The sequence below is a fragment of the Molossus molossus genome, unplaced genomic scaffold, assembly GCF_014108415.1.
Source record: "Molossus molossus isolate mMolMol1 unplaced genomic scaffold, mMolMol1.p scaffold_m16_p_10, whole genome shotgun sequence".
Classification (NCBI taxonomy): Eukaryota; Metazoa; Chordata; class Mammalia; order Chiroptera; family Molossidae; genus Molossus; species Molossus molossus.
In genome coordinates, this window is record NW_023425345.1 from 54399254 (window position 1) to 54409987 (window position 10734).

Sequence of the window (10734 nt, forward strand, 5' to 3'; positions counted from 1 at the left end):
ATTATGGATAGCTCTGATGAAATTAAATTGATTTTCAACAAACATCGCACAAAGTCGCAAGCACAGATGATTTCACTAGAGAATTCTACCAAAAACATACAGTAAATTTTTTTTTAATCTCATACCAAACTCTTTCAAAATGACCAAGAGCAAGTAATGTATTGAGGGGGGGGGGGGAAATAAGCTATATAACAAAGATTTGTCAAGAACCTAAATATAGATAATTTGGCTAAAACACCTCACCCCAGGCCACACAAGACTGGCAGATACATAGTGAAAGTGGAAGAGATCAACTGAAATCCTGTATGTTCTCCTCCCTCAGCTCCCCCAGCTCCAGCTCTCACACTAAGCAAGACCCGCCTGGCTCTGGGGAGCGGGGCCTGAGGAGCCGCTCGGCTACCGCTCTTGGTGATGGGGCCTGGCTCACTCTGCAGGGTTTCAGCCCCCAGCTGGGCATGTGGTGCTCAAGGCTGAGGCTCTGTAAGCACAGTGTCAGGCTTGAGGCCCAGAGAAAAGGTGACTTGGGGAGCACTGAAGAGCTGGACTCTAGTGGGACAGTCTCTCCTCTGTAGCCCGGGGACTGCAGGAGGGGCTGTGGAGCCTGTTCTAGAGCCTTCCAGCATGCCCTGCTTCTTGATGGGAAGGGCAGGGCACCAGGGCCTACTGAGACCAGTACAGTCACCAGGTACCCAGAACTGCAGGCAGGGCCTGGGTCCTGCCCTGGAGGGGCAAGCCCTCAAGAGCAGCGTGGGAAGAAGACTCTGTGAGGGCTCTCAGAAGAGCCTGGAGCAGCACCGTGCCTGAAGCTCAGTGTGAAGTCTGAAGTGTGCAACTGAAGAAATCTCTCACTCTATAAATAAATAAATAAATAAATAAATAAATAAATAAATAAATAAATAAATAAAATAGAATAAGCAAGGCCTGTGTATCAGGCCCCTTCCATCGCTTCACACCTCCACCCCCATCACCACACTGCTAGATTCTGAACCTTCACTTAAGGAACCCCTAAGAAAATGGACCTGTGCTATTTGATCAATGGCCACACCTGTGATACTGTGGTCACTACTGTGGTTGTATTCTTTAGGCTCGGACGTGCGGGAACTTGAACGCTAAGCCTTGCTCCCATTCCACACTCATTAGGAAAAGCTCTTCAAGTCCTACCTACCTTTTCATTTAATATTTATTTATTTTTCATGTGCTTAATCTTCCAAAGTCTCTTTGGTATATTAGTTGGCTTCACACACACACACACACACACACACACGCATGCACACACACATGCACACACGCCATTCCTTAGGCTACCCAAGGGACTGTTAGCCTCCAGTGGACTTATTCTCTATGCACCTGCCCCGCTCCATTTTCAGGAGGCATATTGCCAAAGCCAGAGAACAGTTCCGTGCCCATATCGCACACCTTCACTTTCATTTGGTATCCAGAAATAGCACCAGATAGCTGTGGATTTCTAAACCTCTGAGGCATCCACACATACCTCAGCTTAAGATCGAACACCTGTTTCCCTTCCCCATCCCCACTGCCCGCTGAGTCTGAAAGAGTGCTTCTTTTGTTTACATCTTGCACATCCATACTTACAACGTGTACCTGTCCTGGCCGATGTGGCTCAGTGGATTGAGAGTCCTCCCAAGGGTTGAGAGGTTCCGCTTAGATTCCCAGTCAGGGCACATGCCCGGGTTATGGGCTCAATCCCTAGTAGGGGGTGTGCAGGAGGTAGTCGATGATGTTTCTCTCACATCGATGTTTCTATCTCTCCCTTCCTCTCTCTACAAAAAATCAATAAAAACATATTTTTTTTAAAAAAAGAAAGTATACCCCTGGTTTGGCACATGGTATAGGCCCATCAACGACAGGATGTTAAACACTGAAGTCTCTTATGCTTACCATTTTCACTCTCTTCAGAGGAAATTTCTAAAGGATTGTATTTGCTTTTTTTTATTGATTGATTTTCTTTTTAGACAGAGAGGAAGGGAGAGGGAGAGAGATACAAATATCAATGAGAGAGAGCATTGATTAGCTGCCTCCTGCACACCCCCCACTGGGGATCTGGCCCACAACTTGGGCATGTGCCCTGACTGGCAATCAAACCGGTGACCTCTTGGTGCATGGGTCGACCACTGAGCCACACCAGCTGGGCAATTTGCTTTTAAAATGAATACAAATGATGTTTTAATCTACTGTTTCTAATCCTTTTTATGGGAAGCCTGCCATGGTGCATGGTCTGTAAAGCACAGCATAGGGAATATGGTTAATAATATTGTATTAACTGTGTTTGATGTCAGATGGGTACTAGGCTTATCGGAGTGATTACTTCAGACGTTATATAAATGTCTAATCACTATGTTGTGCACTTAAACTAATATAACATTGTATGTCAACGGTAATTTAAAAAGAAAAATTTAAAAGGGGGGGGGGGGATACCTTTTAAAAAAATAGACCAGGAAAACAGCAGAACCTTGTAAGAGACTGAAACCAGAAATTGAAGATCCCTGAGACTCTTTCTACCTTGTCTCGTTTTATTAGTTCTGTCTCCCTTATTCTTCTCTAATACCACCCTTAGGCCCAGGCAAGAGGGACTTCTGCCCTAGGCTAAGAACTTTAGAGGCTCTGCTCTTGCTCATCCCCATGAGGCACAGAGCTGATGGGGCTCAAGAGATATGTCCCCATGTATGCATAGCCTCCCCCATTTATGGTGGGAGCAGAGAGCACATGGGAACTCTCTGTACCTTCGGCTCAATAATGTCGTGACCAAAAACCTGCCCTATAAAATAAAGTTTACTTAAAAAAGAAAACAGCTCTGCTTTTCCAGAGCCCACAGAGCTCCTTCTTGGACATGGTCTGGACACTTGAGGCTCCAAATTCCCTGTCCCCAGGCAGCCTGAGTTTATTTCTAGGATCTGAACCAGCCTGTTTCCTAGGCTTGTCTTCCCAAGGGCAGACTCTTCTGCAGGTGTGACCCTCTAGTCCCAAAGCATGGTCAAGGTGATGGTGCTTGAATGAGCTCCTGGAGTGTCCATGTTCATGTAACGTGTGGCCCTTTATGGTACTGATCAAAAGAGGAGAGTCTACAGGCCATCTCTGTCCCCCATTGTAGAATTCTGAGGAGTGTCAGATTTAAAATTTTCAAACCTCACCTCCGAGGTTGTTATAAATTATATTTGTCAAGATAGAAAGATGGAAACTATATTGTTTAATAGTTTATTTTCTTAGTTTATGCCTTTTCAACTTTTAACCACATGATATGGGGCCACCACCTGTACTCTTGCTCCTGGTCCCATTAATGTTGTGGATTAGTCAATCCTTTCCCAAAACTGGGTTGGATCCCCGGCTCCAAGGTAACAAGCAATAGGCTCAGTCACCAGTGGAGAGCAAATCCGAGTCTCTCAGCTCTGACTCTAGAGGAGTCTGGGAGAGAGTGTGATTGGCTCAGCTCAGGCTGGGGAGGGCAGAAGGGCTGCAGCCCCTGGTCTGATCAGTTGAGAAATTTGGAAGTAGGCCTTTTTGTAGAAATATAACTGTTAGGGGAGGGAGACATCCTTGTATAGAATGGGAAGTTCCCAGAGAAATTTGGCTAGATAGATTCCCCACTGAGTATCCAACTTCACAGCTAAAATCAATGTAAATTTTATCTCTCTTATTTCAATAGGACAAATTGGTGGGTAATCAATATATTCCAATTAGAAGACAAATTATACCATACTTTTTTTAGTCTTTTCCACAGTTGGCTTTAATAGGCGCAATTAGAGAGGACATCTTTGTTAAAGAGAAATTAAAGTTTTATTAAAATGATATTCAACCCTCATCCTCGGGTATTTTGAAAAAGTAATCAGTGTACTAATGCAAGTCTAATGCTTTTTTCCTTATTAGAAAAACCAAGCTAACATGTTTTTTAAAACATTCCATTGACTTATTCTTCCCTATCTCCTTTGTTAAAAAAGAAAAAAAAAAGTAGCAACCCTAATAAGGTATACAATGCTTCATTAAAAAACACTTGCCAAGCCTTCTAGCTATAACAGAATGAACACACTTCATAACTGGATCTCTAATAGTCCTATTTGAAAAAACACGAAGGACTGGAAACTGGTATTTGCTTTGGATACAAGAAAAGCATGTAGAGTAACATTGTTTCAACGAGATTATCTCCATGTGACAGTATGAAATATGGGAGAAATGAGAAAGTATACATTCAACCTTTTCTGAAAGAAAAGGAAAACCTCATTAAAAGAAGAAAAAACACAGGCATACATTGTTCCTGTTTCCATGTATGTTTCTTCACCTCAAATAACCTAATGTTACTGTTTACACTTAAACTGAAAGGTCCATCCATTCTACCCAAGTCTGAAGCTTAACCTCCTCTACCCCTTGTGCAGACAAAATTTGTGTTGGTTTCATTTGGCTCCCATAGACAATATGCAATCATCCAGAAGTTACTGGAAATTCTAAACAAAGGCATTATTTGTTCTGGAGAAACACAGGGTCCCTAATTCTATATAGCAAGTGTTTATGGGCAGTTACAATGGAGAATTGAAGGGGATCTTCAAATATTTTTGCCCAAGTATACATTTAAAGAACATTTAACTACCATGAAGCCCCTATAACATATTGAAATCTAAATATATAATTTTTCTCACATAATTTTTATAGTAACAAAAGATGCAAATCTAACATATTGTCTATTTTGACATTTTAAAAATAAAATGGTTATAATACGTTTTCAGTGTTTCAGAAATAATATAGTGATTTGACACCACTGTCATTCATTTCAAAAACATTTAAAGAAGTTGTTCTTTAATAGTTCCTTTTGCTCCTTCAATTCTCATTTTCTTTTCACACCCCTCACAGAATTATATGATGTAATATACTTGGTGTTTTCTACCTCATATCAATCACCTCCATAATGTTTCTGTGCAATAAAACTATGTATATACATTGAAACTACGTAGAGTTTTCTTCCTATAACTACAATTATCCAAATGTTTCATTAAAAGTCTTATGGTTTTCCCCCTGGCCGGTTTGGCTCAGCGGTTGGAGCGTCGGCCTGCGGTCCAGAGAGACCCGGGTTCGGTTCCCGCTAAGGGCACGTACCTCGGTTGCAGTTTGTCCCCGGCCCTGGTTGGTCGTGCGGGTGGCAGCCACTCGATGTGTCCCTTTCACATCGATGTTTCTCTCTCTCTCTCTTCCTCTCTCTCCCTCCCGCTCTGTCTGAACAAAAAATGGAAAAATGTCCTCGGGTGAGGATAAAAATAAATAAATAAATAAATAAATAAATAAATAAATAAATAAATATCTTATGGTTTTCATTAGTACTAATTATCAACAATTGCCATCGTCATAAAGCACTGCACATTTTGTAGTATGCTAGGTTAGAGGTGGCAGAGAGGTAGCAGACCTGTTTTAATCAAAAAGGAGAAGGACGATTGTGAAAGAAAAGGCAGCAAAGAAGTGCAATGACTCTTGACATAGGGAAATTCTCAGGTAGATCAATTTTTAGTGAGAATAAATGTGACAGTTCAATATCTCTAAATTGACTCTCATAAAGTCATATGTGTCCAAGAAACCACAGGGAAATCTTATATCCCAGGCTTTGCAGACTTTGAAGATCTTTGAGCTAGATGAATTTACCTAGGGCGACATTTAAATTGTAAGCACATTATTTTACATAGATTGTTTGTGCCAATCAATAAACCATTCAAGTTTTGTAATTATGCTTTTATTGAACATTGAAGAAAATCAACTTTGAAATGTGTTATTATTTTTATTTGGACTCACTCGGAGGCATTGGGTAGAGATTAATGAGGAACTAAAACAAGCTTCTTGCCACTCCTGTTCATAGCCTGTTCACATGATATGATAACATATCACAACCTTAATCATTGCTATCATTTGCTCTACAGAAGCAGTTGGTTCTTTCAATCCTTCCTAAATTACTCAGTGCCTAGTCAGTTTAAGATGCTGGCCTAGGCAGAGAGATCTTCTCTTAGGTAAGTTGTGTCCCCTTTCATCTGTGCCTGCAATTGACTCAATCCAGTCTGAATCTCTATCTTGTCTTGAAAACTTCACTGGAAGAAGTAAAGAAGCAGCCAATACATTCCAACATCCTGAATTGTTTTCTATCTTTTCTCTTAGAGCTATGGCCTTTGTGAGCATTTGGTCCAAGTTATTACAGATGACAGCTTTCTAAATATTTTTCCTCTGTATAATAATGGTATCCAACTTTCCAGACGACAAGAACTCTGCTCTTGTGTTCACCACCTTTCCACTCAGCCAATGCCCACTTTTAGGTACCAAATTCTGTATTTTTTTTTTTTTTTTTCAGATAAAGGTTCAGTTGTTATTTAAAAAAAAAAAACAAAAAACAAACAATAACAATGGTTTACACAAAATAGTTTCTATTCGTGTAACAATTCAAGTTTAAACAGAACTGGGCTGATATGGCAGCTTCATGGTATTAGAAACCCAGGCTCGTGTTATCTTGTTGCTTTGCTGTCCTGAGCAGTTGCCCTCATCAAAGAAGTCTCAGCATCACATCCACATCTCAGATCGTGGGAGGAGAAAAGAGAAGCAGGGAAAGATAAGCCTCTCCCTCACAAGGGCATGACCCAGAAGTTGCACACATTACTTATGCTCTTATCCACTGGCTTCATCATGTGGTTACTCCTAGTGCCAAGGGAGGCTGAGAAATGTAATCAGTGAGTGGCCACATGTCCCAGCAAAAAAATTCAACCATGTGGAAAAAGAGAGGGGACTGGAGATTAGAGGGAAACTCACAGACTCTGCTACAATGTCTTTTGGGAAAACTGAGTACATTACCTATTCAATGTCAAAGGCATAATTTGGACTATTACCCTTGAGTTCAATATACTAGCAATAACTTTCCCTTGATCATATCTTCTGAGATTATCTGTTCAGTGATTGTTTTCTCACTTGACTGGGTAAAAATTACCCCTCAAATAGTAATTCAAGTTGTGTAGTATGGCTTTATATCACATCAAAAGAACTGCTGAGAGCAAATAGATCAATACTTTCCTTTTTAAAAAATGACTTACTTAGAAGAATACACATTTCCCTCACATAGCTTTTCTTTTCATTAGACTGTTATATCCAGAAAACAAATGTTTCTTTCCCTTTCTCCTTCCTTTTCTCTTTCCCGCCATCTTCTCCTTCCTGAATTAATAATTAACAAGCAGGTTTAGAGTACCCATTTAGGCCAGGGATTTTCACATGTATATTGTCCTACTTAAACTATACAGCAATCATATGAGGTATGTACCGTCCTTGATTTATAAATGAGAACACTGAGAATCAGACATTTACTAACTAGCTGAGATCATATCACTAAGTCACACAACCACACTCTGAAGTGGCCTGCTGAAAACTTTCAGGATGCCCTATTTCTGTCCCAGCCTGAAACAGCGTATGTAGCATTCTGTGAGAGGCCAAACGTCGCAATCCAACAGATCAGAGAAACTAGTATGCAACTGGTTTGAAGAGCAATAGACCACAGGGCGGAGACTGCTTGCTGCCCCGCAATATAGTTTCACTCTTTCCTCCTTTGCAACAGAACCTCCAATTTAGCTGGGCACAAAGCTGGCCCTTGTATCCAAGTATGACCAGTATAACCGAAAATTTTCTGTACACCATGTAGAAAGTGTCCTTAAAAGAAAGAGGCAAAACCTCCTTCTTACATTATTACTTTTGCAGGATCAAAAGGAAGTACGATATTGGAGCCTGTTGTGGGTTAAAATGTGCCTCCAAAAAGTAAGGTATGTTAAAGTCTTAACCCCCAAAACCTCTGAAAGAGACTATCTTTTGACTGTACATTGTCTTTGTTTAGGTGATGAGATACACAGATACTTACCATTGTGTTACGATTGCCTACAGTATTCAGTAACATGCGATTTAGGGGTGTAGCCTGAGAGACATAGGCTCTGCCATGCAGCCGAGGTATGGAGTGGGCTATACTGTCTAGGTTTGTGTACATGCACTCGATGAGGTTTGCACAACAGAATTGCCTGCCCACTCATTTCTCAGAATGTATCTCCATTGTTATAGGATATATGGCTGTATTAAATACTTACTTCTACTTACATGCAGTATCTAAAATAATCAAATTCAAAGAATCAGAGTGTGGAATGGTGGTTGCCAGGAGCTGAGGAGAGGGGGAACTGGGGACTTACTAATCAATAAAGGTTCAGACAGGCGATAGGAATACATTGTAGAGATCTGCTGCACACACTGCACCCCTCGTCAACAACATAGCTTACAGTAAAACAATGGTTAAAAGAGTAGGTCTTAGAGTAAGGGGTCATCTCACAATAAAATAAAATATAAAATACAGCTGATCTTTCATTCCATATAGCTCCAGAAGCACTTTTCTGCACCAGGGCCCAGCAGACTTTTCCTGTGAAAGGTGAAATAGACATGTGGGTTTTTCAGGTTGTGCAGTTTCTGCTGCAATTGCATAGCTCCGCTCTTGAGCACGCAGGCAGCCATAGACGATCTAAATAAATGAATGTGGCTGTGTTTCAATCAAGCTTTATGTTCAAAAACAGATGGTGGGCTAGATTTGATCCACAAGCAGTGATTTTCCAAAGCCTGTTATAGATCATAAACTTCCAGGGAGTAGATATCTCATTTGTTTCACTCTTTATTGTTTCCCCAGTGCTGAAAATAATCTCTCACCTAATAGGTGCTCAATAAAAATGCATTGAACAGATGAATAGTCTATCTATTCTCTGTTATAGGTGCAGAACTTGCTTGTGTTAAGGTAACAGTTATGTGTCCAGGGTCACTGGTGCCATGGATAACGGGTCCATGGTTAACAAGATAAAAAACACAGATGTTCCAAGGATCAAGTATAGTCTGGGAAGCGAAGGCAATCAATCACCTGTTGCTTACAAGAAGAAAGGAAGATGATGTTGGCACTTGGTAGGGTTTTAAGAAAGCTGTGAAAGTTTGGAAGGAATGTGGGGGAAGCTAAAAGGGGCATGTGATGGATTTCCTACTTGAGGTCAAAGAGATGAGTGAGAGGTGGCAATGACTTAGAGGGTAGCAGTTTCCTCTGTCAAGGAGGGGTTTAGAACCCCAGGTAGATTATCCTAGACGGAATTGTCTGATAATCCATGGCACTGTCTCTTTAAAAACAGTGAGAGCATGAGGGAGACAGCGATTTCCATTTCAAGGCAACTCTAAGCCACTGAGTAGACACCATGAGCACAGCTCACCCTCGAGAGTTGGAAAAATTTAAGGACAAGAAGTTATCATTGAAATTAAACTGTAGCAGACATGCTCAAGGAAGGGGATTTGATCCCGTTATGAATCCTGTGATAGATGAATGTGTAGAGATCACAACTAGGGACCACAGAACAATATGGGAGTAGTGGTAATACAAGGCAGTAAGATCTATGTGTTAGAAGCCTGCAAAAGAGTATAAATAACGGCTGTGTTCACCACAGAAATAAACTGCTTCCACCTGTCTGCTCTCCAAAGGGCCTGTTGTATTGTGGTGTGAAAATCAGGTCATCTACATTTGTCATATTAATTCTTTTATAAAAATTAAAAAAAAAAAAAAAAAAAAAACCTCTAATGACTGCTAAGATCAGGTCCCAAATCATCTGACTGACATAAAGTCCTTCATCATTTGCTCCCAGTCTACCTTTAATCTCTTCATGCCCCAAAACCCTTTCTCCATATGTCTTCTTCCTAGAGCCACACCAGACCACTCACTGTTTCCCTCAACATGCCTGGCACTTTCACAAAAACATGCCTCTGCTCTAGCTGCTCTCTGGCCTGCAGTTCCTTCCTTTTCCCCCCATCCAGCAAATTCTTATCCCCCTCTGAGACCTACAACTGTGAAACGTTAATGGCTCACTTACCCAGATAGTGTCTCATTCCACTGCTGTCATTACATTATAACCCAATCATTTGTTTGCATGTCTGCCCTTAGGCTGAGACAGAAAGCTCCTTGAAAGCTAGCTTTTTGTTTTGTTTTGTTTTGTTTTGTTTTGTTTTGTTTTAATTTATTGTTGACACTATTACAGATGTCCCCATTCCACCCCCCCACCCCCCTTTAGCCTCCACCCAGCCCCCGCCTCCCTTGTCTTTCATCACCTCACTGTTGTCTGTGTCCATGGACTACATATATATGTTCTTTGGCTAATATCTTCACCGTCTTTCATCCACCACCCCTCTGCCTCCCCTCTGACCTGTCAGTCTGTTCCATGTATCCATGCCTCTGGTTCTATTTTGAAAGCTAGTTTAATATTCTGGTGCTTAATAAGAATTAACAAAAATGCGAATAGCCCATGATGCTGCATTTAAAGCAATTATAGCAGTATTTTGTCCTACATTCTCTCTTGCTACACTAATTTCCCTTTCTGTACTTATCTCTTCCCGCTGAGTCTTCTATTTTGCTACTCTCACACCCAGATAGAAGAAAACATCTCTATGCAAGGTTGATAAGCTTCTCTGTAAGAAGTGTCAAATAAATGTTTCAATTGTGTTTTTAAAAATATGTTTTTATAGATTTGTTTCCACAGGGAGAGATAGAAACATCAATGTGAGAGAGAAACATCAATCCATTGCCTCCTGCATGCCCCCTACTGGGATCGAGCCTGCAACCCAACCTGGGCATATGCTCTGACCAGGGATCAAACCTGGACCTTTCTGTCCCCGGGATGACACTCAATCCACTGAGCCACACCAGCTGGGCATTCAGTT

The 10734-nt window shown here is 41.1% G+C and overlaps 1 pseudogene; it reads left to right on the forward strand.

Moving 5' to 3' along the window:
* The first annotated feature begins 9224 nt into the window (after positions 1-9224).
* On the forward strand, positions 9225-9448 carry LOC118624698 (annotated as a pseudogene).
* The last annotated feature ends 1286 nt before the right edge of the window (positions 9449-10734 follow it).